The sequence below is a fragment of the Equus caballus genome, chromosome 16 (genome assembly GCF_041296265.1).
Source record: "Equus caballus isolate H_3958 breed thoroughbred chromosome 16, TB-T2T, whole genome shotgun sequence".
NCBI classification, from domain to species: domain Eukaryota; kingdom Metazoa; phylum Chordata; class Mammalia; order Perissodactyla; family Equidae; genus Equus; species Equus caballus.
Window position 1 is genome coordinate 70,032,952 of NC_091699.1, and position 27,869 is coordinate 70,060,820.

General features: G+C 38.8%; 1 protein-coding gene and 1 long non-coding RNA gene across 36 annotated transcripts in view; one reads left to right on the top strand and one right to left on the bottom strand.

The window, feature by feature from the left end:
• The window catches only part of THRB (thyroid hormone receptor beta), a 361,404-nt gene that overhangs the window by 117,648 nt on the left and 215,887 nt on the right, over positions 1-27,869 (top strand). The gene's annotated exons all lie outside the window — the stretch shown is intronic.
• Positions 4,294-13,188, bottom strand: LOC138918247 (uncharacterized). 2 transcript variants are annotated; one of them, XR_011427338.1, is made up of 3 exons: positions 13,049-13,188; positions 4,898-4,949; positions 4,294-4,764 (listed from the first exon to the last, which is right to left on the bottom strand). It is a non-coding gene; the product is annotated as an uncharacterized lncRNA (long non-coding RNA). The 2 variants fall into 2 exon arrangements; XR_011427339.1 differs by having other exon boundaries at positions 4,898-4,962; positions 13,049-13,182.

The following is a 27,869-nucleotide window of genomic DNA, read 5'->3' on the forward strand; positions in this document are numbered from 1 at the left end:
TCACCCATGCATATTTTTATCAAAATCAAGATTCCAGGGCAGAGGCATACCAAGGGCAAGATGGTGGGAATGATCTTCCCAGGCACTGCAGGCAAGGAGGGGGCACATTGTCTGTAGAGAATTTAAAAACAATAATGAAACCAACAAAAAGTCAATTGGCTTTTTGTTCTCATCCTGCCCTGTTCTAAATGATCTCAGTAATAAAATAGTATCCCTGAAAAACGTATTTTGTTGATTTAAGTTCTAAACAATTGCTGCAATTACTGTTGAGTTTTAGTAATATACATTTCAGCTTCAAATTAGCACATTTTGTTACTTACCTTTTAAGAAACATAAATTCACAGTAATTTGGAGAACTCCCAGTTATCCAGTTTCCTCTAGCACACGGGACTCAGCTGCCCATGTTAGTTTCCAGAGTTAGTTTCTAAAGGTTTGAATGATGTTCGATGCTCTGAGTACAGTTTGTGTCTCAAAATCTTAGGGCACTAGGTAGTTAGCACTTAAATATGTTCAAAATAAACAATGATAGCCCAATGATCATACAGTCAAAGGAAGAGAGCTTGAGCTACTCCAGTTGTATTATACTGTGTGACCAGCTGAAATTTTTGTGTTTTAAATTTAAAACAGTGAAACAGTGTACACTGTGAGGTGAAATACTGTTGTTTCATGAGTACAAATTTTAGTGAAATATGAAATGTATTTGTTTCATTTTATGACTGTTGTTGAAAAAATGTTGAGAGGAAGACTCTAAACATTAAAAATGACTCAGCCTGGGCGTAACATACCTCTCCAGCGTTGAGTCAGACAAATGGGTAGATTTTTATCTTCCAACGTCTCACACGGAAGTTGATTTTACTATTTTCTTCTTATCCGTCCTTTCTGCAGTTGTTCCAAAAGCACATAACTCCCTGTTGTGGAAGCAGTATGTGCAATAAAAGGCACTGTGAAGCCAATAGAGAGCTGAATTCAAACCTTAACTCTGCCACTCACCAGCTAGCAGGGCTGGGATACAATCCTAAATGTCCCTTTCTTCTTTTGCAAAATAAGAATAAGAGTTGTGATAATTAAATCAGATGTCACATGGAAAGTGTCCACCATCCCCATCACATAGTAGATACGATGTTAGTTTCCTCCTCCTCTCCACCCTTCTCCTTTTTGTTCCTGCATTGGCATTTGTCTGTGTCTGCCATCACTCTTGCCTTTTGATATTATGATTACTTGACACCAATATCTACATGATATATATAATGCCTTATAGACTCAACAACTAACTCATGACCACTATTGATAATGTGATCTGTCCCCTCTGAACCTCTCCTGACTCCACTTACAAAGCAACAGTTAAATGAGGGAATTTCTGAGCTACAGTCCGGGTCTAAAATGCGGTGCAAATCCTGAATGAGTGAAGAATGAGTGAAGTCATTCTTGCACATACAAAGTGGGAGGAGGAAATGCTTGCACATTGTGAGTTCAGGGGTACATGAATTTTCTATTCTTTATGGCCATTGCCAGGGAAACAGCATCATCAAGGTGGCTGTCAGCAGTGTGCTGAGTCACAGCTTTTATTGGCTTTTGTAGTAAAGGACATATATATATACATGGAAGAAAGGAAACAGGACACGACTAAGTCGAAACAGTTTATTTCATTTTGTGCATAGATGCTGGTAGTGGCACCCAAAATAGCACTTTCACTTTTCCTTAACTTTTCTATCCCCTCCTTCTAGGAAGTTATAGAATTTGTAGTTATATTGTATCTAATCTTCTTTGATTTATACTTAACATTAATTTTTCTGGTTCCTCATATCTTTTTAGTGGTACACTGTATCCAACAGGATAAAGGCTACTCTGCCTTTGTCTTAGCTTACAGGAGTTACATAAGGATCAAATTAGATAATATATAGGAAAGATTTTATAAATCATAAAGCATATATATGTTAAGCATTATTATTTTCTTATATCAGGGATCAGTAAACTCTGACCCACAGACCAAATCTAGCTCTCCACTGTTTTTTGTGTTGACCTGGAGCTATCCTGTTCCCTTTAAGGATTTTGATTTAAAGTAGGTCTTGTGTGTAACTCCCTCCTTGTATTGAGCCCCAGGCTATGTTTCTCATCCTGGAATTAGTTCAGCATTTGGCCCCATGGCAATTGCAGTTTATTTATTTGCTCACCACTCAGTCTCCTTGTTTTAGTTCATCATACCCATTCAAGACTTCCTGCAAGCCCAGCATTCAGATATTTTGCTTCTTATAATCTAGTTGTATTGCTGTGAAAGTCCTTCAGAATATCCCGCAAAAGTGGAAATCTTCAAAGCATGTTACATGCCCTAATATTCCTATTGCAGATGAGAAAACAGGAATTCAAGCTCCTGTCCACTGTCTCTTGGCTCTAAATGGTATACCAAGACTTGAACCCAGTCAGTCTGAGCCCAATCCAAAAGCTAACTTCTATGCTATACCCTAATTTCACATATTCAGCCTGAATGGTGGTATGTACCCTGTGAGGAAAGAAGCCCAAAAGGTGGTTATTTCCCTCTTAATCCCAATGTCGTTGATAAAGACCACAGGGCCTCCTCCTTTTAGTTTCTAACCTAAAGTGCAATTAATCTTGGTTAAATATATGAGAGGGTTTCCCATTCCTTCCTCTGAGTTGACCAGGTCTTTAACCAGCACTCTGACTTTGAAGCCTTCCCTTGTCTCCTCCCGTGTGCGAAGGCTCACTCCTTCTTCAGTGTCTTCACTTAGCTCTGCCCTTACCCCTTCTAATTGTTCTGGAACGGTTCTATGTCCTTCCTCCCAATAAGCTGAAAAGTTCTTTGAAGGTGAGCAGTCTATCTTTTGAGTCAGCATTATATCTTCAGCCCCCAGCTCAGTTCCAGGCAAACGATTGGTGCTCAGTACATGTTTGTTGAAGGAATTATGAATGTGTCATCAGTTCTGCAAATGTTGGCTAGCATTATTTTAAGAAAGGGCGATTGTGGCATAGTCACAGAAAAAATGGATATGAAACCAAAGACCTGATGAGGGGCAGTAAAAATAACTTAACTCCTGAGTCCTTAAAGCGGTCAGAGTACACATGCTTCCAGGAAGTGACAGGTTGGTAGGCAAAGACATGAGTGAAGAAAGCAAGCGGCCTTATCTTCTTATTCCCACCATTGCTGCCACCTGGCCATGACTTTCCCCAAGCACGGGGGTAAAGGTGAAGTGGAAGGCAAACTCTGGCTTGCCCCAACTCACCCAGCTCTGGTCTAGATTGGCACTTCTGTCCAAGTTACCAGCAGGTAGGATAATGGCTAAAATTAGGACTAGTGGAAGATGCTTGTTCTATATGGCTTGAGTCAGCTGTCACTCAAGTATGGTTGATAGCTGTATGTCCCATCGACCATTGTGTCTATCTCTACTGCCCCAAACTGGAACTGGATGTAGTTGTCTTTAGGGGCTAATCTCCACATTGACTGACACATCTGGATTAGAGTGAGACTCTGTAGGTATAATTACATCATCTGGTTTTCCAAGAACAGTTCCAACTTTAAATATTTTATCTCATTTTAATTTAAGTATACCTTTAACTGTCAGTCATGTTTTGCTTTTTTAGTTTGGAAAAGGCAATAATATGTTTCAATATGCAAATAATAGGCACCTAGCCCAATTGATAAATATTAAAAGTAGCCAAGTAAACAAATAATTATGAACTTCCAAATGCGTTACACAGGTTTTTAGCCACTAAATGTGTTTGAGGTCAAAAGACCCCTCATTAAAACTTCTGATTTCCTTCTCTTCTTTCTAAGTTTACCAGATGTGACTAAAGGTACTTGAAGTTTCTTTATATTGCTTTGCCAATACATTGAAATTATTGATAAGAGAAAAATATGCCCTAAATGAATTTGTATTTCTCATGAGCTTCTAGAAGCCATATAAAAAAAGAAAATAGTCACTGAGGAAGTAAATATAAGGCATAGAAAGTATAAGGTATGTTATTAAATGAAACTTCTGTAAAGTAATTGTACCAGGAAATATTTAAGGTTTTAAAGTTCAAACTCTGAAAAATAAAATTAAGATTATTAAGAAAATCAAATTCGTTTTCCCAGCTGATAAAGACTATCCATATAGGAATTGACCATCTTGTTTACAGTTTCCATATTTCTCTGTGATTCCCAGAGTAACAATCTAGTTTATAATAATGACTATTAATGGATTTACCCTTTACAAAATATTTCATCTACAGCCCAAAGACTAAGCTGCCCGGGGCCCTTATAAAGCTGCCATGTTATTAAAGTTGTTGAAGAACTCTGAGTTGGTTGAAAAGCTTTCGTTTATTTGTTTTTATAAAGTCCAGTGACACAAAGTTGGCTGGAGACTCTGTGGCATTCATCATTTCCTCTCTGCAGTCTGTCAGCTTCCAAACATGGGCAAAGTGAGTGCCCGTTCTGCCCTCTGCCTGTTCCTGCACGCTCCTGAGCACCTCCAAGTTCACACGGAGTGAACTTGATGTAATGGCTCTTTGCTGGATTGGTGCACGCTTTCAAGTAACTCTCGGTGAAGAAGGCAGGAAATAATGCTCCTGGATAAAAAATGGTCAGCTAGGGGCTGGCCCCGTGGCCGAGTGGTTAAGTTCGCGCGGTCCGCTGCAGGTGGCCCAGTGTTTCGTTGGTTTGAATCCTGGGCGCGGACATGGCACTGCTCATCAAACCACGCTGAGGCAGCATCCCACATGCCACAACTAGAAGGACCCACAACGAAGAATATACAACTATGTACTGGGGGCCTTTGGGAAGAAAAAGGAAACAAAAAGAAAAAAAAAATCTTAAAAAAAAAAAGTCAGCTAATAAATGTGCAAGTAAATGATTTTTCTTATAAACACAGGGCTTAGAAATATGTTTTTAAATGAGGCGATTTACCTGCCATGCTGGAGATGGAGAATCCTTCACTTCTGGCATATTCTATACATATCTAGAAATAAGACCTTAGAGTGAATAAAGTTAGAGAAAAATGGGCATTCTGGTATGGAAAATCTGGAGGTTTATACATAGACATGTACATATCTATGAGCTATTATCTCACTGCAAAGTGATGTAATTTGCTTGTTTGTTGTTTCTCTGAAGCAACACCAAAAAGTTTTTTAAATATTTAAAAAATTTCCATAGAGAGAGTTTTTCAAGGCCTACTTTTCTCAGTTGTTTGTCATAACCTGTAGTGACTGCTTTCTCTTATTTGCTATTTTCATCTTGGTCATTTTTCATGTGGACACTATCAGTAGCCCTCTCCCTGGGGAGCAGTGTAAGTCACATCAAATTATGATGTCTTGTTTTCAGGCAGGTGACAATGCAGAAAGATTTGAGGCTCTACAATGAGAACTAGGTTTGAGTTCTGATTTGCTCACTAACTAGGTAGTGTGGAACAAATTATTTAACCTTTTCAAATCTCAGTTTTTTCATCTGTAAAATGGGGATAACAACATCTACTTCATAGGATCATTGTAAGGATTAGAAATAATTTGTGGGAAATTCTATGTTGAAGGCTCTTACTGAATATTAGGTATTATTATTAACATATGGCATGCCTAACACACAGTAGACATCAAGAAAAGGTGATTTCCTTCCATCCTGAACCACTATGCTTAGGTTGAACCACTGTGCTTAGGTTGGCACAATCAAGTTATCACTCCAATAATGCATCAGAAGATTGAGGATACTGATGGGAAACTAACTGATCTCTGATACATGTCTGTTTGCATTTTACTTCTGCTCCTCTGTTACCATTTCCAAAACTTCCCTCTATCTCGCTGGTTTAATTTTTTCTATCACCATATGCTTTTCGGTATTGCTTTGCCAAGTAGCCATAAATAAATAAACATTTGCATTAAGAGTGCAAGGCTTTTATACTAAACCAGTATCTATTTTGTTTCAGTAAGGCTTAGGTGGAACTTTCATGTTCGCAATTCAAGAAGTCATTCTGGATACATGGATTGTGTTATTTCCCTGGCTCCATCCATCCTTAGTAACAAAGTAGACAATTAGGGATTTATATAAGGAATGGAAAATAATCTCGAATTGTTTAAGCATATTTATGTATAGTAGAGGGCAGAATGATGCCACATTTTCCTAATTTCTTTGTTCTTCACATGAAAGTTCAGACTTTTCTACTAGCAAAATACACATATATGATTTTTCTGGAAATTCTAAAATTTATAAGTTGAAATTAGTGAGTTTAAAATGTGAAGTCACCAATTTACTTCTTGTCTTTAAATTGTATTAAGGGCTTAAGAAATATCTCATCCATCAAGCTCATCTCTTAGTTGCCAAAAGATGTTTTCTGCTTGAATATCTTTTTTCAGACAATTTTCATAAGGTGTTTGAAAACTTCTCTTTTTTTGTCCAGAGAAAATGTTTTTATTTTCTCTTCCTTGAACTTCACTTTTTGGTTTGGCCAAACACCATAGAAATGAATGCCTTGTGGACTGAGCACTTTGACCCACTGAAAGCTCAGGCTCCAGCAGATTGCCTAATATTTACCAAGTGCCCCCAAGGCTCCAGGCACATTCAGCCAGCTGAGGCAGCCTGTATTTGGCATGAGTTGAATTCTATCCATTTTATTCCTGGATGAGGGAATGTCAGAGTGGTCTTAAAAACTGAGTTAATGCAGTCTCTGCAGATACTTTTAAGAGTCCTGGGGACATGCTTGCGCTACATGTGGTAGTTTCCTACAGTGTCTTTGGACTCTTACATTTCTGAAGCTGGCTCTCACTAGATGAAATTCTTAAGCAACTTAAGCTCCAAAATGGCCCTTGGCTTACTCACCCCAAGGAAATATGGCTTGCTAAACCTTGATTTATTTCCTATCACCATCATACTTTGAAAAGTCCATCTCCTCAACGAATGATCATCCAAAAAATAGTATCAACTGCTTTAAAAATTACTCTAACCATAGGAAACAAAAATAGTTGACTTTAGAGTTTTTCCTTCATTTTCTCACTGGCTCCCAGTAATTGCCCAATCCCAGCTGCACACAATATGGCTCCACTTCTAGATTTTAATTGTTGCATTTAGCATTTCCCAAGAAAAGCCCAAAAGTGTTAAAATAACAACAGAGAGGGTCATTAATTGTTACAAACTTTGATGTCAAGTGGTCTTAGGTTCACGTCTCATTTCTACCAATTTCTCATTTGTGATCTTGGGAAAATGCAACCTCTTTAAACATCATACTCAGCATTCATTAAAGCAGGATAATTATAGCACCTATCTTTCAGAGTTGTTGTGAGGATTAAATTTATTCATTCTAAAAATATTTATCAAGTGCAAGCTATGTGCCTGGCGTGTTTCTAGGCACTGGGGATACAGCAATGAAGAAAATACAAAAAAACCTCTGGTTTCATGAAACTTACATTCTAGTGGATAAGATACAATAAAAACATGAATAAATAAAGTATTGGGTATTAGAAGGTCATAAGTGCTATGGAAAGCATAGAAGCTAGAAGGGGGATGTGGGAGTAGAGAGATGCAATTTTAGACAGATTGGTCTGGAAGGGCTCACGGAGAAAGCGACAGGAGTGATGTTTGAGATATCTGAGACAAGAGCATTTCCTACCTAGGGGATGCATAGTACAAAGGCTTCATGTTTGAGAAATAGCAGAAGTTTCTTGAGGCTACAGGGGGTGATTAGAGAGATAATAAATAGGGAAGAGAGTTGGACAGTTGACGGATATAGGGCTTTGCAAGCTGTGGAAGGGACTTTGTCTCATACACTGAGTAAAATGGGAGCCACGGAAAGGTTTTAAGGAGAGGAGAGCAAGATCTGACTTCTCTTTTAAAAGAATCAGAATGGCTGTTGTGTTGAGAATAAACGAGATATAACACTTAAGACATTTAGCACAGTGCAGGGCCCATCATAAGCAGTGGTAATTGATAACTGCTATTGTTATTAGTGGTTATAGTATCATTATCATCATTGTCACCGTCATCATCATCATTATTTATTTTATTGTTGATACTGCCTCTGGCTCCTTAATCACTATGAGGCAAATGCAAGTATGTGGGCTGTGAATATTAGACTGGGGCCCTCTATCATCTTGCACTGAAGTTAAATCAGCAAGAGGGGCTGTCACCAGCAAATTCAGCAAATGGGGCATTTAACTCAAAACATCATCAGCTGTGTGGCTCAAGCCCCCAGTGCTTCACCCACCCTGCCGTAGCTTCAGTAGAAGCCCTCACTGTTTATTAGTCCAGGCAAACAAGTCCAGATGTAAGGAGTATCCGGTGATGTGGACCAGAATTTCTACTGGCCGTGATATTTCTTTTGCACACCTTTACTCTTTGTCCTACCTGTCCTTCTTGGTCCTGCTTTCCATGATTTTGCTTCATCACTAAACAGTGCTCAGGCAGTGGGTGGAAATCATAACAATAGTGCCTTGTTCTTATACAGTGCATTTCTTTCCGGAACCTCAAAATACTTCCTGCCCCCTCTTGTTATTACACATTCCCTGGTTCTGTTGGCACATCTAGGCATTGCATAGAACACAAAATTAGGCACAGATTATTATTCTCCAAGGCTTGACAATCTCTAGTTTGGGCTGGGTATTATACTCGTTGACAGAAATGATATAGCGACTCTTTTTAAGCTAGGATGATTACTTGGTGATTACGGCATGTTTTTTTCCAAGGCAGCAGTAGTGGTGGCATTTATAATAATCAGGCTTTGAGGAGGTCATGGACCCCCAAGTGAATGACCTTAAATCTAGTGAGCTTCCTATATCCCTTAACATACATATATCACGCACACGTACATACAACACACACACACACACACACACACACACAAAAGCAGCCTGCAGATGTGGTTTGTTTTACTTGCACACAGCTTTTTCAAAAATCTAAATTTGTTGACATTTTTTACACAAATCGAGTTTTAAGGTTCTTCTTCAAAAATCCGAACATTTGGCACTCCTCCACCCAAATTTCTCCATAGCAACCATCAGTTGGAGTTGTAGGAACCAACCCAGTGGTGTTCAACCTTGACTGCACAATAGAATCACATGAGGTGCTTTTTCAAAAATACTGATGCTCAAGCCCCACAGGCTAATTAAAGCACCATTTTCAACAAAAGCAATGGCAGCAAATGTTTACTGAGTGCATATTTTGTGCAAGAAACTACGCAGGGAAAAGAACAGATATATAAAATATAGTCATGCTGGGGACATAGAACCTGTATAAAAAAGATGATAAACAAGCATAACTACACAGGGGAAAGAGCAGATATATAAAATGTATTCATGCTGGAGACATAGAATATGTATAAAAATGATGATACACAAGCATAGAAGATACAAGATATGCTTGGTACCAAGAAAGCTATGTAAAACAGTGGTTCTAACTTTGCTGCATATTACATCCACTTGAGGAGTTTTGAAAAATCCTGGTGCCCAGTTTGCACCCTAGACCAATTAAATTGGAAATGAGAAGGGGGAAAGGAACTCAGGCATCGGCATTTTGAAAAGCTCCCCATGGGGTTCCAGTGTGCAGGAACATTGCAGAACCAGGGAGACAGAGCAGTGCTTCTCAAACTTTAAGATGAATGTGCACCACCTGGGGGTCTCGTTAAACTGCAGCTCTGGATGCAGTAGGTCTGGGTTAGGGCCTGAGGTTCTGCATTTCTAACAAGCTCCCAGGTGATGCTGATGCTGTTGGTAAGGCGCCACATTTTGTGTGTGGCAAGGATGTGGGGAATAAGCTGCTACATTTTAACTCTATGACCTTGGACAATTCAGTTAATCACTCTGAGCAGCAGTGTTCTCCGCTATAAAATAGCCTTAACAATTCCCTCCCTTGAAGTGCAGTTTGGGTTAGATGCAATTATAGATGTATAGAGTACCTACGCAGTAGATATTTAATAAATGTTGCTGTTATCACTGGAATTTAGAAGAGAAAGGGATGATCTAGGAAGGTGCACAGGGAATCACTGGGGCATGTCTTTAGGGGTCTTTGGAATAAGGCCATGGATCAGTAGAAGGAACAGCTAGCCCTGGTGTTCTTTGCAATGAGAGGTTGAGTTTCACAATTAATCATGAAAACATTTACTTTTCACTTTAATTTCCTTTATGCAAGATTTCTGCCAAATAAATTTTTAAAAATTGACAAATTGGAGTTGACCTACTCTACTCCTGCTACCCCCTGGTAGAGATACCAGCAAGCTATAGAGTGACCAGGAGGAGGTAGCCGAAAGAATGGATGGAGAAAGCCAAAGTCATGCTGAGGGGATGGCTGTCCCCTTGAACACAGACAAAGAATGCAAGTTGATTGAAAATTTCATTTCAAAAATGAGATACTTTCCAGTTCTGCATCATATCAATGTTTCCCGAGGCAGAAATGAGAGAAGTACAAGGGAGATTGTAGAAAATTCACAAGTAATTAATGAAAAAATTGTCTCGTTTTCTGCTAATAGAAGGTATGATGGTTTTAAAACATGGCCGCAAATTCTCTGACCCTCTCCCAGCAAGAGGTGGGGGCGTATGGCCCTTCCCTTGAATTCATGTGGTCATGTGAGCACTTTGACCAAGAGTGCATGGTGGAAGGGACCCTATGTGACTTCTGAGGCCACACAGAATGCAAAAAGCCATGTAGCTTCCCGTCTGTCCTCCAAAACACTTGCTTTTGGGTCCTGAACCACCATCTGAGAAGTCCAACTGCCCTGAAGCTGCCATGCTAGAGAGGCCATATCTAGGTACTCGGAGATAATCTTAGCTGAGCTTAGCCTTCCTGTCATCCCTGCCAATGTGTCGTGTGTGTGAGTGAAGCTATCTTGTACCTCTAGACCAGCCCAGCCACCAGCTGAATGTCACTGAGCGTCCTCAGTTCACAGTACATGAAAGCAGAGGAATCACCCAACTGAGCCCTGCTTGATTTCCCACCCCACAAAATCGAGAGATGTAACAAAATGGTGGTTGTTTTAAGCCACTAAATTTTGGAATGGTTTGCTTCACATTAATAGATAATCGGAGAAAAAGATTTAGTTTTAGTTTTAAGATGTCATCTTAATTCTTCCCATTGAAGAAAGGTGAATTTTATTTGTGTGCGTCAAGTAACTCGGGTGAGCATAAAGAACATTCAAGAGTCAAGAAAACTGTATTCTTGTATTGACGTCACTTCTTCCTAAGTTAATCTATAAAATAATCTGATCTCAATAAAATAGTAAGATAATTTTTTGGAGAGAGGGTTGACTAGTTTTGGGTTTTTGATGTTCTTAAGAAAAGATAGACGTGTGAGAATTGACAGGAAAATTATGGTGGAAAGAGGACGAATAGGGGGCCTAGTCTTACTCAGATGTTAAAATAAACTATAAAGCAAAGGAAATTAAGATAAATTAGTACCAACACAGGACTAGGCAGTCAAATTAGCAGAACAGAATAGAGATCACATATAATATAAATATTTATGGGAATTTGGTGTATGATAAATGGCATTCAGAACAATGAGAAAAGGATGGATTATTCTTTAATTAATGTTGGGTCAACTGGCTAACTATTTGGGAAAAAATAACAAAGCTGAATACATAGCCACTGCTTATGCCAAAGTAAATTGCAAATAAATCAAAGATTCCAACATAAAAACAAACCATGAAAGTACCAGACAAGTTTTTAAAAATAACTCTGGGGTGCGTAAGGCCTTTCTAAGCAAGACGTAAAACTAAAAGGTATAAAGGACAGATGTGTTTGAGTATACAATAATTAAGCATTTCTTTATGGGAAAAGAAAAATACTATCAACAAAGGCAAATAAACACTAAACTGGAAAATATATTGGCAACACAAATGACAAATGGAGGCTCATTTAGTTACTATGTAAAGAACTCTTATGTGTCAATAAGAAAAAGACCAACAATCCAATAGTAAAATGTGCAAAGCATTCATTTACTTCTTCTTCAAGTATCTATTGAGCACCCACAAGGAGCCAGTCACTGTTCTCTGTGCTAATGATACAGTAGTGAATAAAGCTAAGTTCTTGATCCTGTGGAGCTCCCATTCTACAAGGCAGATGCGAATGACAGAGAACGAACAAGCAAATACATCCTATTTCAGATAGCAATAAAGACTGCAAAGGAAACCAAGGCAAGGCAAGGGGATCAAGAATGAGGGGGAGTAGATGCTAATATAGGAAGTTTTCAGAAAAAGAAACAAGCGACAGAAACAAGTGAGAGAAGTATATGAGAAGGTTCATAGATGCATACAGTTAAAATATATTCAAATAGTACAGCATTACTTCTAATACCAGAGAACAGCAAATAACCTATAAGTTTGTCATTAGGGGAGTGGTTTAATATATTATAAGTGGAATAATTATAGGGGAATACTATATGTAACCCATTTAGAAGAATAAAGTAAATTTCAATATATGGATATCAAACGAGCTCAAATTAAGAGCCAAACAAAATGAGCAAGATAGAGATTTATAATATGAACCTTCTACGAAATAAGAGGATATACAGATACATATATGTATGCATGTGCAAGGAACGTTTCTGAGAGGATAAATCAGGCTTTACAGATGGTGATCAGCTCTAGAAACATTCACTTTCACTGGTATTCTCTTGAACTTTCCATTTTTTTTAGCCACACATATATTTTAACAATAAGGTTTTTCAAAAGAGACAGGGCTTCCAGTCCTGGCACAAGTTTAAGACTCAGACAGTCACTTCACCCTTCCGCTCCTTGCTTTCCCCAACTGTGAAAAGAGGAATCTGAATGAAATTATCTCTAAATGTTCCTTTAAGTTCTGAGATTTCAAGCCTGACATTGGTGTTCTTTTGTATACTATTTTATACTAACATAAAAAAATACAGAAAAGAAACTAGAAGGAAAACAAACTACAAAATTGATTTGGGGCTACCAGCCCATATTCTTTGATGTCCTATCTTTAGGCCAGGTGCCCCAAAGTAAATAAGAGCCTTGTGTTTTGGTTAAATTATTGGCAATAGGTCACTAAGAAAAATAGCTAGGTGCTGAAATATTTTAAGTATAAACCTCTCAATATCCCCGAAATATCATGCATTCCATGTCTTTACCTTCCTATATCCCGTCTCCCAGGAAGAAATTTTTCGGGACTGTAGCATCAGAGCCGGTCTTTGCTGCAAGTCTGACGGGAGCTCATGATAAGGAAAGTCAAGAGGACTTTTGTGTTTGCTCCTTCCTGTTTGCGTGTTCGATTTACACCATCATATCTGACTCAGCCCTTCTAATGACTTTGACTGTGAATTCACATTGGGTTGAATTTTTATTAATAACATCATCTTAAAGTGGTAGGGTCAGAGCTATTTATTGCAAAATGATTCAAGTCGTTGACCGAGTTGTAAAAACTCCTCTTAAGAATTTACCTCAAAAACAGTCCTAGCTCAGAGGTGCTTAAATAGCAGGCAAGAGAAGACCTTTTCACATCCCTCTGGAAGGGGTGGGGAGCATTGAAGGGCCTTTGGTGGACAAATGGCCACCATTTCTGGAGTCTGAAGCTTTGTGAGATCTTAGGCGTCCTCTTGAGGCCTGTAAATTAGCTGTTCTTATCAATGGAGCCCACAGGTAGACTTCAAGGGAGTCCGCATACCTCCTAGGACTGTATGTAGAAAAGTGTAATATGCAAGAGCACCTTTCTGGAAATAAATCAAAGCAACAACAACCACAAAGATGCCCACATTAGATTCTCAAAGGGATGCATAACCCAAGAAAGATTAGGGACCAATTGCTTTCAATGTCCCAGAAGACTGCTTGTTATCTCAGGCCTCTCAGCTGGAGTTCTTTCGGGCACCTGAGGAAGGAAGGGGGAAATTGACTCCAGGGTGGCGTGATCCAGTGGAAGAGGCCTGAGCTTAAGGTCTCCTGTCACCTACTTGCTCTGTTACCTTGGGAAAGTTATTTGGTCATGCTGAGCCTCAGTTTTCTCATCTTAAAAATGGGCATAACAATACCTCACCCCTCTGGTTGAAGGTGCTAAGATATAAAATACTGTGCTACTAAAACCACCGTCTTTGAGAGGCTGACTGACGGGCTTGGCATCTCCTTGTTGGAAAGGCAGACTCTCAGGCTCCTCTTAGACATACTGTGTCAGAATCTGAATTTTGACAAGATCCCCACATAGTCTAGATTATCTGGTATTTAAATTATTGATTAAAATAAGGCTTTCAGTCTATGTCTGGATTTCAAAATGGATTATCTTTCAAGATCTGGTTTTCGTCTCTGCCACATCCCCGGTCCTCTGCCTGGTTAACCTAAAGTTGACCATAATCACGAAGAGCATTTTATTTCCATAAGGCACCATTTAGAGAATGATTTACATACAGCTTGCAAAAATGTGCTAGTAAATGCAACCCATTCTAAACAAACCCTCTAAACAAGCCTTGCCAAAGGAGACAGAGTGTATTTACCTTACAGTATGTTAGCGAGACCTGAAGTGGGAATATAGTGTGCGAGGGTCTGGGGAACAGGTCTTGTGAAGCCCTTCAGATCCCAGACTCCTGGGACAGATGTCACCAGAATTACATCTTCAAGCTAAGCATCAAATGCAAACAAACTAAAAAAGGGAAAGAAATTAGGAGAAACACCAACATTCCCCTCATCCGGAAAAGCAACGCTGGTCACAAAGCTAAAGTTTAGGAGTTTTCATGATAAGCCAGACTCCTGTAGACATTAAAACTGCCGAGATTATAGAAAGTCCCCCAACCCCCCCACCAGCTGTCCTTGGGGGGTGTGTGTGTGTGTGTGTTTATGTGATGTGTGTGTTTGAGTGTGTACACCTGTGCACATCCTTTCTCCCTTCAGTTGAATGTACTGAGCCTCACTTCCTAGTTAACCTAACCCCAATTGGCCCTACTCTCTGATAGGGCTGCGGAGGAATTCCAGGGTGGAGAAAATGGTATTTCTATACCATTAAATGTCTGCTCCCCACCTGGCTGTCTTTTGGGTCCTCACTGCTAAGTGCTACAGCATGTATTTCCTAAGAACAAGGACAGTCTCTTTTATAAGCACAGTACAGTTATCAAAGCCAGGAAATTCAACTTTCATATAATGCTATTATCTAATTGGCATTCCGTATTCAAATTTTGTCAGTTGTCCAATAATGTCCTTGATAGCATTTTTTTCCCATTCAGGATCCATTCCACAATACCGTGTTGGATTTAGTTGCCATGTCTCTTCAGCCTCCTTTATTCTGAACAGCTCCTCAGCCTTTCTTTGTGTTTCTTGACCTTGACCTTTTTGGAGGGTCTAGGCCAATTCTTTTATAGAATGTCTCTCAGCTTGGATTTCTGATGTTTCCTCAATACTAGAAAGAGGTCGTGCATTTTCGGAAGGAATACCTCAGTAGTGATCTTGTGTCCTTCTCGGAGCATCATATCAGGAAACACATGATGTCAGTTTATTCCACTATTGGTGATGTTAGTTTTGATCGCTTAGTCAAGGTACTATTTTCCTCTTTGTTATTAGTATGTTATTTGGCAGGAAATGCCTTGAGACTAGGCAAATACCATTTTTCTCCTCACATTTTTACCCACTAGTTTTAACATCCTTTGATGGTTTTCTAACTCCATTGTTCCTTCCCTATTTATTAGTTGGCATTCTACTCTGAGGAAGAGCTTCCGCTTCTCCCCTGTTTATTTATTCATTTGCTTGTTTATATCACTGTGGACTTAGGGAGAAATCCTTGACCCTTAGATCTTGAACCTTCTGTGATCTCCTCCTTCTAGAATCACTGAGAACCAGCTGGAGTTTCTCGTAGTGGTTTGGGGCTGCCTGAGGTGGGGCCGTGGGAGGGTGGACATGCAGAAAAGTTTTCCCAGCGATAGGGGTTTTGTAATTTTGTTTCCAAACCAAAGTCTTTATTTAACCTGGAAGTTTGGCTTTCTTTACTTGTACTCACAGGATGACTCTGTAATCCTTTCTTTGAGAGCAGAAACCCAGACAGAACACACCCTCGGTCCCCTCTCCCCTTCCATTCAGGCTCCCCTCTCTCCCCTCCAGTGTGTACTCTCAGTGGCCCACATGTCAGTTCCAAAGTCAGGAGTAAGTGTCTTACGCTAAGGACTGGAAGATGTTCCAAGGTGCTGAAAAATTTCACCTTCCCTTTATAGGCCAGAGAACCCAATGTGTAGGTCCTAGTGACTCTTTATACCTCCTGTGCTTTCCCAAAGTAAACGTTTTTCTGTCCAATTTGTGATTGCATCTGAAGATTCTTTTAAAACCCTTTATTTAGAAACTTCGGTTGAGAGCAGGACATAAGACTGCCATATTGTAGGTGGCAAATTACTGAGAGATTGTTTTTAAAAAATTAGCATAGTTTAGCAGGGATTTAGGTAGCTTTGTTGCCAAAGTCTCAGTATTTGCAATTTGCTATATGGACTTGCTTTATTAAATTTTATTTTATTTTAATTAAGAGATAAGCAAACTTCTTAATTGATTAAGTGGCTTGCTATTAACTAGGCTTTATAGGAGTTTTTCCTTTTTTTTTTTTACCATATGGAATTATCTATCAAATATGTAAAGTCAGAGAAATAATTGATAAAACAGATTCACTTTTTCCCTCCCTGCTTCTGCCAGTACAACAATGAGCTGTTGGTGGTATAGCGAATTGACAGACATGGTTCAGCAAAGTGACAAAGTAACTCAAAACCACATGAAAAATCAAGATGCTTCAGCATGTCTGATGTGCCTGGTAAACTAATTGTGACTATCCTATGGTCCTGGCTTGAATAGGGCAGCCTCATTTCTTTATACTGCCTTCATTTCCTTTTCAAATAGCTATAGAGATTACTCTATTGCTCATTTTTGCCTTTAGCCAGCTGGGTGACATTAGTGCTATAGGACTGGGGAGTTATGCCAAGGGAATTCGTAAGTGTGTATGACATTTACGTTAACCATGTGGGCTTCCAGCTAGGCCATCTAAACCTTTAATGTTATTTATAAACTACGGTTTTAAATTAGTGCGCACAACTCACATGAAAAATGCGTATATAAGAAAAAGAGTTTTTTTAAAAGTTGGTCTCCCTTCATGCAAATATATCCAGATGGTAAGACCCGTCTTTCACTTTTCCTTTGCATAAGATTCACCGATGCATCCAGTCTGCCTGTTCTCCCAGTGGTTAGAAATTTAGCCCCTGAAGTTGTCACTGAAGACAAAATGGACAAAGTTTCCGGATATTTATGAATCAATGAATGAACAAACTAGAATTTATTAAAAAATGCATCATTACGTTTTTTACAATAGCTTTTATTTATCTAGTTGTAAAAGCCATCTATGCCTATGGTGGAAATTTTGGAAAAAAAAGAAAAGAATAAAGAAGACATTTAATATTCACTCTTGATTTCACTAGCCAGTATCTGTAGCTCCTCCTAACATTTTGGAGTGTTTCTTTCCAATCTGTTTCTATGCATATGTAATGTATATATGCTTTTAAAAATGGCTGAATTCATAGTTTGTATGTATAGTTTTTCATCCTGCTTTTTACATTTAACATTTTATTGTGGTTATTTCTCACATTGTGATTTGTGAGTACTAGTTTTAATGGCTGCACCTTACTTTTTAAAAGTATTCCCCCCAGTTTGAAACTTATAGGCTGCTTCTGATTTCGTCCTACTAAGGCAAATACTTCTTTGCATGTAAATCTTAGTCTGCATTTTTGGTTATTTCCTTGAGCGCATCCATGCTCTCTTAGAGCTAAAGCAGAGACAAAGCTTAGGATTCATTACCTAGGGGAAAAGTGCTCCATTTCAGCCCTGTTAAATTCCTTGTCTTTTCTGACTTTTTGCTACAAGAGTGATCAGTCAAGTTCACATCCCTCTTTAGCCCACAACCTTGTCCTCGCAAGGACTGCATTACCAAATTGGACCATGGTGCTTGGCACAAAACATGTTTTCTTTTCTTGGGGTGTGGAAGATAAGGCAGGATGGCACCTTGCCCAAAGTGATCCAAGACCTTTTTGTAGGGAAAGGGAAAGTTTTGTTCGATAGGACCTGAGAGAGTGTTTCAAAATAAAAGTTTTATTAAGGTGAAATTTGTTCCTGTGTTAGAAAGATAAGGTTTATTCTCACATGCCTGGGCTAGTTCCTTCCAACATGTTTTCTAGCTCTTCCTGTAGACACACAATTTCAATGACCTGAGAAAGACTTTACACCCTGAAAAGAGAGATAAAAGAAACTCAAGACCATGAACACCATTATCACAGCAATGCCCATAGATGCTCACATCATTCTTCATTGTCAATTGCAGAATCCTTTATCCCTCTTTCAAAAAGTGTCTTTGTGTTTCTAAGAATGAGCTGGCTGTCTCTCTCCCAGCTATGGGAAATGCAAGAGAACTTCGTGGAAAGCGAGTATATATGGTTCCCTGTAAGGTTAGAGGTGAGTGCCCGTCACTTAGTCACAGTCACCATCTGCTCTCGTGTGCACTGGTGCTGCAGACATTGTTACAGTGGTGGCACAGGAAGTGTCTCTGTTATAGGTACTGAGCTTCCTGTACCCAGAGAAGTGTGACCAGGTGCCCTGGGAATATATTTCTTCTCCTGGCTCTGCTCTGACTATATGACTTTGAAAGCATCTTTTTAAGGACCTGTTCTGGAAAACATTATGACAACTTATAAAGAAACATACACTATACTAAGTTAATATAAATTAAAGACAAAATGCAAGAAGGCAAATGAAAATAAGGATAGATAATAACAAGTTGGAGATTAGGCTAATATGCAAAACATATACCATTATTCATTCAATAACTTTATATTGAATGCCTAACATTTGCCAGGAACTCTGGGACACGTTTTTCAAACTTAGTTGCAACACATTAATGGTCCATGAAACTTCATAGTGAGTGACTCCCATTTTTAATGGAACAGGATGTGAAAGCTAGAACATAATAGAAAGGAAAATATCAGAGAACATTGCACAAAGTAAAGGTATTATTTACTAAAATGTATGTTTCAAATTTGTGTGTATTTGTGTACTCATTCCATATTTGTAAGGTTTTTGCCTCCTCTTTTTTTTCTTGATTCGTCTGATTACAGGCTTATAGGTTTTATTAGTATTTTCAAAGAAGAAATTTTTGGCTTGAGTTATTTTCTCTATTGCATCTGTGCTTTCCATATCATTAATTTCTAATTATTATTTTCTCCTTTCCACTTTCAATGACTTTAATTTGGTATTATTTTTATGACTTCTTGAGGTAGATACTTAAGTCATTGATTTTCAGGCTTTGTTCTTTTCTAATAGACGCATGTAAGTATATAAATTTCCCTCCAATCCCACTTTTAGCTACATCTCACACATTTTGATATGTCATGTTTTCTTCATATTTCAGTTCATAATACTGTCTAATTTTCATTGTGCTTTGACCTTGACCCATGTGGTAATTAGAAATATATTGCTGAATTTCAAACATTTGTGTATTTTTTAGTTACCTTTTTATTATTGATTTCTAGCTTAATTCCACTGTGGTTAGAGAGGATCTTCTATATGATTTTTTTTTTTTTTTTTTTGATTCACTCCCTGACTCACCCAGAGCAACTTCCAGTCCTGCAAGCTCCACTTCATGGTGAGTGCCCTACACAGTAACAAGCTGTAAAGGCTTGTAGCCTTGGAGCAATAGGCTATGCCATATAGCCTGGGTGTGTAGTAGGCTATGCCATCTAGGTGTGTGTAAGTTCACTCAGTGATGTCCACACAATAACGAAATCACCTAATGACACATTTCTCAGAAAGTGTCCCCAGCGTAAAGTGATACATGACTGTAGTAAACAATTAGTGACTGCATCAAAAGCCTGAAGTTTTCCACATTCTTTTACTTAGCATTTCTGCTTCTCAGAATTTATCTTAAATAAATGCTTATGGCTATACACACAGCTTTTGTGACAAAGATGTTCCTGTGGTGTTGTCTATAATGGCAAAAGCTCAAAGGAATGTGAAAGCCTAAAATGCTACTGTATACTACTGTGGACTTTATAAACACTGTACACTTAGGTTACACTAAATTTATTAAAAAATGTATTTTTGTTTCTTCAATAACAAATTAACCTTGGCTTACTGTAACTTTTTTACTTTATAAACTTTTTAATTTTTTTAACTTTTGGACTCTCTTGTAATAACCCTTAGCTTAAAACACAAACACATTGTACAGCTGTACAAAAGTATTTCCTTTCTTCATATCCTTATTCTCTAAGTTTTTTCTATTTTTAAAATTATTTATTTACTTATTTATTTTTGCTTTTTAAACTTTTTTGTTAAAAGCTAAGACACAGGGCCAGCCCGGTGGTATAGTGGTTAAATTCTCATGCTCTGCTTTGGCAGCCTGGGGTTCATGGGTTTGGCTTCCCAGTGCAGACATGCACACCAAGCCGTGCTGTGGCAGCATCCCACATACAAAATGAGAAAGGTTAGCACAGATGTTAGCTCAGCAACAATCTTCCAGGAGCAAAAAGAGGGCGATTAGCAACAGATGTTAGCTCAGGGCCAATCTTCACCAAAAAAACAAAAACAAAAACAAAAACAAAAAAAGCCTAAGACACAAACATACACATTAGCCTAGGCCAACACAGGGTCAGCACCATCAATATCACTGTCTTCCACCTCCACATCTTGTCCCACTGGAAGGTCTTCAGGGACAATAACACACATGGAGCTGTCATCTCCTATGATCACAATGCCGTCTTCTGAAATACCTCCTGAAGGACCTGCCTGAGGTTCTTCTTAAGAAGGTGTCCTTCTTTTCAGAAGTATGTCCACAGTAGTTTGCTTGATTTGGTTTTTTTTCATCATAGATTTGATTGTAAGAAGATAATGCACCATAAACATTCCTCTCTATTACTGAAAACCTTTTGATGTTAGGGTTCATGTTTTCAAACTTTCTAAGGAGCTTGTTGAGGTCTGTGAAAGCTTCTACTAAACCCTTCACTGTGACTTTTCTTGGAGGGATCTTCTTCCTTCTCTCTTCCTGCAGTTTCCTTTCCTCTTGCCATAACTTTATGATGGCTATGACATTATGATAGCTATGATGTCACTAGGTGATAGGAAATTTTCAGCTCCATTATAATCTTGTGGGACCACCATCAAAGATGTGGTCCGTCATTGACTGAAATCTCGGTATGCAGCTCATGACTATAGTTGGATGGGTAGGGATGTGGGGGAGGGCACACAATAAATGAATGAATGTCAAAGCGAATGAATGTCAAAGTAGTCAAATGTAAGAAAGAATATTCCAGCACCAGAGCCCTGGCCAGAAAGCCTCCAAAGGATGTCTGATATGATGATTCTGTAGTATCTGTTTATTTTTTTCCTTTTAGAAAGAGAGAATGGATTTTAATTTTTTTAATAAGTAGATTTCTTTTGGGAGATACCACTGAATTTGGAGATATATACCCTTTTATTGTTGGTTTTTACTGTTAATTATGTTGTTCCAAGTCCAATTGTGTTCACACCAGTCAAAAGGATCCTTACAAAGTTCGTTCTGGTATATAATCTGGATTGACAACCTCAACGCCCAGATTCTGTGATTGCCCCTTCATGGGTAGTGCTTTCCTTGCCATGCTTTGTCTGGAGCTCCTCCCAGGGTGGTTCTCGGAGTCATGAATGCCATCTTTGTTTAAAGGGGCAGGAGGGAGAATAATCTAATTCTAACAAGAGAGAAGACAGTAAACCGATCCTGTGTTTCCATTGCTGTTGGAAAAAGAACAGTAAATGACAGCAAAATTGAATAGCTGGATACTTGCACGGTATAAATTACCCAGCGGAAGAGATGTGTTGAGAAGCAGAGTGAGGATTTGATCTCTGCCTTTCAGTTTTCAGTCATTGTCAACCACGAAGTACAAAAGTTGGCTCAGCAAACCTTGGCTTCATCCAGGATCCTAGGGAGAGAGCCAAGAGATTTGTTTCCCCTGCTAAGTTGCTCAGGATTGGGCTTTTGTGGATATGTTTACATTGGTGAATAAAGCCAGAGTACTTAGTCATTTTGCTACAGTAGTGTTTTTCAAACTGTGGGTTGTGCCCTATTATTGGGTAATGAAATTAATTTAGTAAGTCATTACTAACTTTTCTTTCATGAAATAGTATATAAAATAGAATAAAATGGGGTAGAGTTGAATGGAATAGAAAACATCCAAGTGCATCCCATGAGTGAGAATCTTATTTCATGGAACTTTTGTTTTAGGAAGGTATACCTATATCTATGTATATGTGTTACAGATTAAACTATAATTTTTATTGTGGGTCATTGTCAAATAACTATTGCTAGTAATTTTTTACATTAGAATTTTTTTTTTCATTTTTCTGGCAATATTTTTGTATGTAAACCATTTCCAAAAAGTTATTTCTTTGGAATTGAACGGATTAAACCTTAAGGTTTGGGGTTGAGGTGAACAGGGAAAGTCCTCATATTGCTAGGAATAGTAATTATTTTCTTGCTGATCAAAACTCCAAGTAGAAAAAAATGGGGCTTATCTGAAGCTGTCTTTTTTATGGTTCTGTAGAAACTCTGATAATGACATCTCTTTTCAAATGGAAAACACCCCAAGGTTAGAAAATCGCCATAGTGGCATTCAAATACCAAACCGTGGGTCCCCATGCTTTAACAGGAAGATGGCTCATAGTGATACTATATACCTACTTGCCTGTAATTGGAGTTAAGAATTTACCAAACACTGAAGTCACTAGTAGTTGGTTGTGATGACATGTGCTGATTTTAAAACTTTACTATGATAATTTGATACTAGAATAAATTTCCAAGTGTGCAAAGTTTTTTCCCCCAATTCAATTTAATTCAGATCTATATTAATTGCTTTGAGTTAACATTAAGTGGACTCATGAACGTGAGTGAGATCTAGCTAGTGGTCCAATTGTATATAAGTAAGTTTCCCATACATGGGAAATTTGCATGTAAGTACCTATATACAGATCATATTAATATATAATACATTCCGCCAAATATAGCCATTCATTGGTACTTCATCCTTATGAAGCTAAAGTAAATAAATATAAATAAAAATAGTCACTCTAGAAAAAGTCAGTGACTGCCTGGGGTGCTATTTGAGAAGGATTTGGGGTTGTGTTTGGCCTCAGCAGTAAGGAAAGGTTGCTTTTGATTAGTCATATCTGTGATGAACATGGGGAGAGGACAGTGGTGATATATATGCCACATGTTTATCTTGGAACTTTTCAATTTAGTAAATCGTTATAGTATCTTGGAAGCATGAGTTGCTTCCTCCATTTTATAGGGGGAGGGAGAGAAATATCAGATGGATGTAACCCAAATTTAAACCTTTCCAGAGTTAAACCTTTCAGTATTTCTTGCTCTTGTTTTATTTCCATTTACATTCATCTAGATTATTTGTCTAGATGCTGCCTCATAAGTGCTTATGTCTGCTTACTCCTTCCCATTCCCATTGCCACTGTTACATTTTTGATCTTCGTTAAAAGAACTATTATAGGGGCTTTCTAGATCACTTGCCTGCTTCTGGTGCTTCAACTTTTGGTAGGGACAGCGGTCATGGGTTCCATTGAAAACCATGGGAAAGCTATGTACCATCTCTCAGAAAACAGAATGCTTACACAAACTCCTGTCAATTTGTTCAAGGAGGCTGTGAATTCCCTGAGGTCTACACTTAGTTAAAAACTCCTAGTCTAGTTTTCTCCCTGCAATCCATCCCTCAGATTTCTATCAGAGTAATATTCCTAATACGCAATTTGGATCATATTACTCTCTGCTCAGAATCATTTCATTTCCCATTGCCTTTGGAACATAAGTCCCGTTTGCTTGGATTGGCATCCAAACTCTTTCAAGCTCTCAACTTGTAGTCTCACTGCTCCTTCATCGCCCCTGCTCCCCGCTCCCAAATACACAACCTTCTAAGCCAAACCAGAATACTTGCTATTCCCCCCGTGTTTCCTGTTCCCACAGTCGCTGCTACCTGAACATCCTTTCCTCCTATTTAGGCCCTTTCTAACCTTCAAGTCCAGGGTCTGTTCTGATTCTCAGTTATTTTTGTGGATGTAGCTCTCAGCACTGAGTAAGACCTCCTATAACGGCTTTCACATCGTGGTGGTATATTTACCCGTTTGCCCTCAGTTCACTTCCTTGCCCTTCCCTTGTGTTACTGAGAGGCTGCCCCCTAAGGGTTGTGCTGTCCAGGTTCCTGAGTCAGTTGGCTTCCATGTGGGTTCAGCCATTGGAAAGCCCTGGAGGGAGAACAGAAGACTGAAGGAAGGGAGAGGCCAGGATATTTCTTGCCCACACTCTGCCTCAGACAGGAGCTCTGATGGCAGCTGTGTCTCCTCTAGGGCTTCAGCTCCTACTAGAGAGGCCCTGTGAACTTGCAGCTTCTTCTGGGTGACCCTGGTCCCAGGGCTCCAATATCAACGCTTGCATTCTTTGTCCCTATAGTTCAGGGATTCCTGCAATTACTGAGTTCCTGGCTGCCTCATTCTTCCCTATTTGCCTTCGTATCTTTTCCTTCACCTATGTAATCAATTCCCTGGATTATAGTTTTCTGTTTAAATATGAGACCAGTTTTTATTTTTCTGGTTGAACCTTGACTGATACAGCTGGCATTTGGTAGATATTTGCTGAATTTTATTGATTAATTTTAGGCCATCTTCTGGGTGGGCATCTCTTTTTGGAGTGAGCCAGGGGTAGGTCCTATATCAGTTATTGAGTGCACAGTAGCATTACATGATTTGTTACCTGAATAGTAAGAAATTACCTCAAAACTCAACGATTTGAAACAATGGTATTTGTAAGTTCACAAGTCTGAGAGTTGGCTGGCTGCTTCTTCCACTTCCAGCTGGGCCTACTCATGCATCTGTGGCCATCTGTAGGTCAGCTAAATGGCTCTGCTCATCTTGCCTGGTCTCTCTCATACGTATGGGGCTTTGGCTGGTCTAGGCTGATCTAGGACGGCCTTGGCAGAGACGACAGACATGACTCAACTCCACTCCATGTTTCTCAACTATGACAGCCTAGCCCAGTCATGTTCTCATGGCAAGAGAAAATACATTAACAAGAACTTTTTCAGATTTCTACATGCAGCATACCTGCTAACATTCTATTGACCAAAGCAAGTGTGGCCAAAACCAGAATCAAAGGGGACAGGAAAATAGACTCAACCTCTTTAGTCAGAGGAACTACAAAGTTACTTGGCAAAAGGGTAGGTCCGGGGAGGGGTGAAGAATGTAGGCCATTAATGCAATGTAATAAGTCTATCTCAGGCTCCATAAAATTTGATGAGAGAGCTGAGACTTAAAAGATACATAGATAAATAGACAGGTAGATAGATAGATAGATGACATTATTTTTTTTTTGCCGTAATATTAACCCTTTTAAAATGAAAACTTTATAATAAAATACACATTATGTATTTGCTAGTTTTTCTGTACAGTTCATTTGTACATAGCTACTGACTGAAAAAAAATAAACCAAGTAAAGACCCATTTATAAATAACATATTAATAAACCAAGTTAAAGGGACTTTATTTATCCTTTAACCTTCAATTTGCATTAATTGGGAGCAGTCATGGCAAATTGTGCCAACTTCACCTCGGGTCAGATGGCTTAACAAAATGAACTGTTTCATGCCCAGAAATAAATGTATTCCAAATATAAATATGAATCAGTTACAAAACAGATTCTTTTGAAAGTACAAAATAGCCGCACTGTTAATATATTTGTGCTCCAATTAAAAATGTGTAAAGAACACACATTCTGGACTAAAGTTGTCCCAGGGAGTGATTCTCATTTTTGCTTTGAATCTCATGTGAACAAACTGGGCAGCGTCCTCTGAGCCATGAGCGAATTCACAGCTCCCTGTTTTCTAAAAAGGAGAAGAATTGAAAATGGGTGTGTTTAAGTTGGAAGGGTCTGGGGCTTGACCCTGCTGCTTTAAATTTCCTTCATCCCTAAAAAATCACTTCACATCTGTCTCTTTCGAGTACTCTAATTTGGTTTGGTCTTGGTTTGAGGCGCGCCATGAAAGAGATGCTGTCTGTTTGCATTATTGCAAAATTCGGGAGCCACCTCAGGGACATGGCTTTTCGATTTTCTTCTCTGCAGCTTTATCTTCAAAACCTGAGCCTGTTCTCAGTAATTCAGAAGGAGGCTCATGACATCTTACTGCCTGGGTGAGAATCCGGGCTAGCCTCGTCTTCCCTGTTTGACTTTGGGCGAAATTTTAAACCTTTCTGTGCCTCTCCTTTCCTCATCTGAAAATGCAGTTATTAATAATGCCTGTCTCATATGATCATGGTGAGGATTAAGTGAAATTAGATGAAAGAATTAGCATCACTCAGCCCAAAAAACATGCTTAATAAGTGTTATGTATAAAAATGTTTATTATTATTACTTGTGACGTGAGTATTTTTAGGTTGTTTTCACTGAGTAAGGTTCACACATAGTCTTCAAAGTCTAAATCAGAATTATACCCTCAAAAAATAAATCAAAGTCCAATATCATTTTCGTACAAAAGGCACTGTTTGGATCCAGCACCATGGCCAAGTGGTTAAGTTTGCACACTCCGCTTCCATGGCCTGGGGTTCACCGGTACAGATCCTGTGCGGGGACCTACACACTGCTCATCAAGCCATGCTGTGACAGCATCCCACATAGAAGAACTAGAATGACTTACAACTAGGATACACAACTATGTACTTGGATTTGGGGAGAAAAATAAAAGAGGAAGAATGGCAACAAATGTTATTGCAGGGCCAATCTTCCTCACCAAAAAAGAAATAAAAAGCATACCTCAAACCTCAAAAGGCACTGTTTGTTTTAGATATTAATGTCAAAAGTAGTGATATATATTTACTCATATTTGCCAAAAAGCCACAACAACAGTTACAAACACAGACTTCTTCCTGGCCTTGTCAATTTAGCCTTTGAGAACGCTTTTAGAATATGCTTCTTAAATGTCTCAGTCTTCAGCCTCATACTGTCAGTTTCTGATTGTTTAGCAAACAGTGAGTTGATATTGATGGCTTGCAATTTGAAGACTTATGACAAGACTAGTGTAGAGAGACGTTGAAGGAAATAGATAAATACAACCCCAAAGTCTACCTTAATGTTATTTTTAAAGGGAGGAAAATTAATAAGTAGATCAATTTTTAACAAACATATTTTGCCTTCCAACATGTTATGCATCAATTCTGCATAGAGTCATAGGACAGAAGAGCCACTGTTAAAACAAGACAAGGTAGCAGCTTGAGAAGCTCAGAGTCGAGTCACAGAGAAGAACCACAGAGAAAATTCGCACGTACACACATGCACCTACACACCCACACATAACCAACAATCACTTTAATGATATAACAAGTGCTTTTCTGGAGCCACAAACATTGGGTCAGGTGGAAAGACAATGACTAAGCATGTATTTGTTCAGTGTGGCAGTCAGAGGGGATGTGCTGTCACTGATCACCATGCGTAGCTCTCACATACATAATGTTGAGTCAAAAATGTAGAATGGCAGATACCCATACATAGATTCATATCATATAGGTAAATTAAAAATGCACAAACACTGTGTCTTGTCCTGGATACACATATGATGTGTAAATGTAAAAAAAGTGGACTGGAAAGATACAAACAAATTCGTGGTCTGGCTTTGGTGTGGGATTGTCAAGGAGATTACGTCTATGCTCTTTTTTTTAATTAAAAAAGTTATCATTTTGATACAGCAGACATGACAGATGTTATCAGTGGTCCATCCTGCGTAGCAAGAACCCAGACGTTCTTTCTACCCACCTGTGCTTTTCTATGATTTCTAAGTACCCCACGTCAAGAACAATAAAAATTGCAGAACCACAGTTAGTTGAAAGGCAGCTTCTCGCTTGTGCAGACAGAAACTTGGGGACATCGTCTGCTGCGCAAGCAGATGC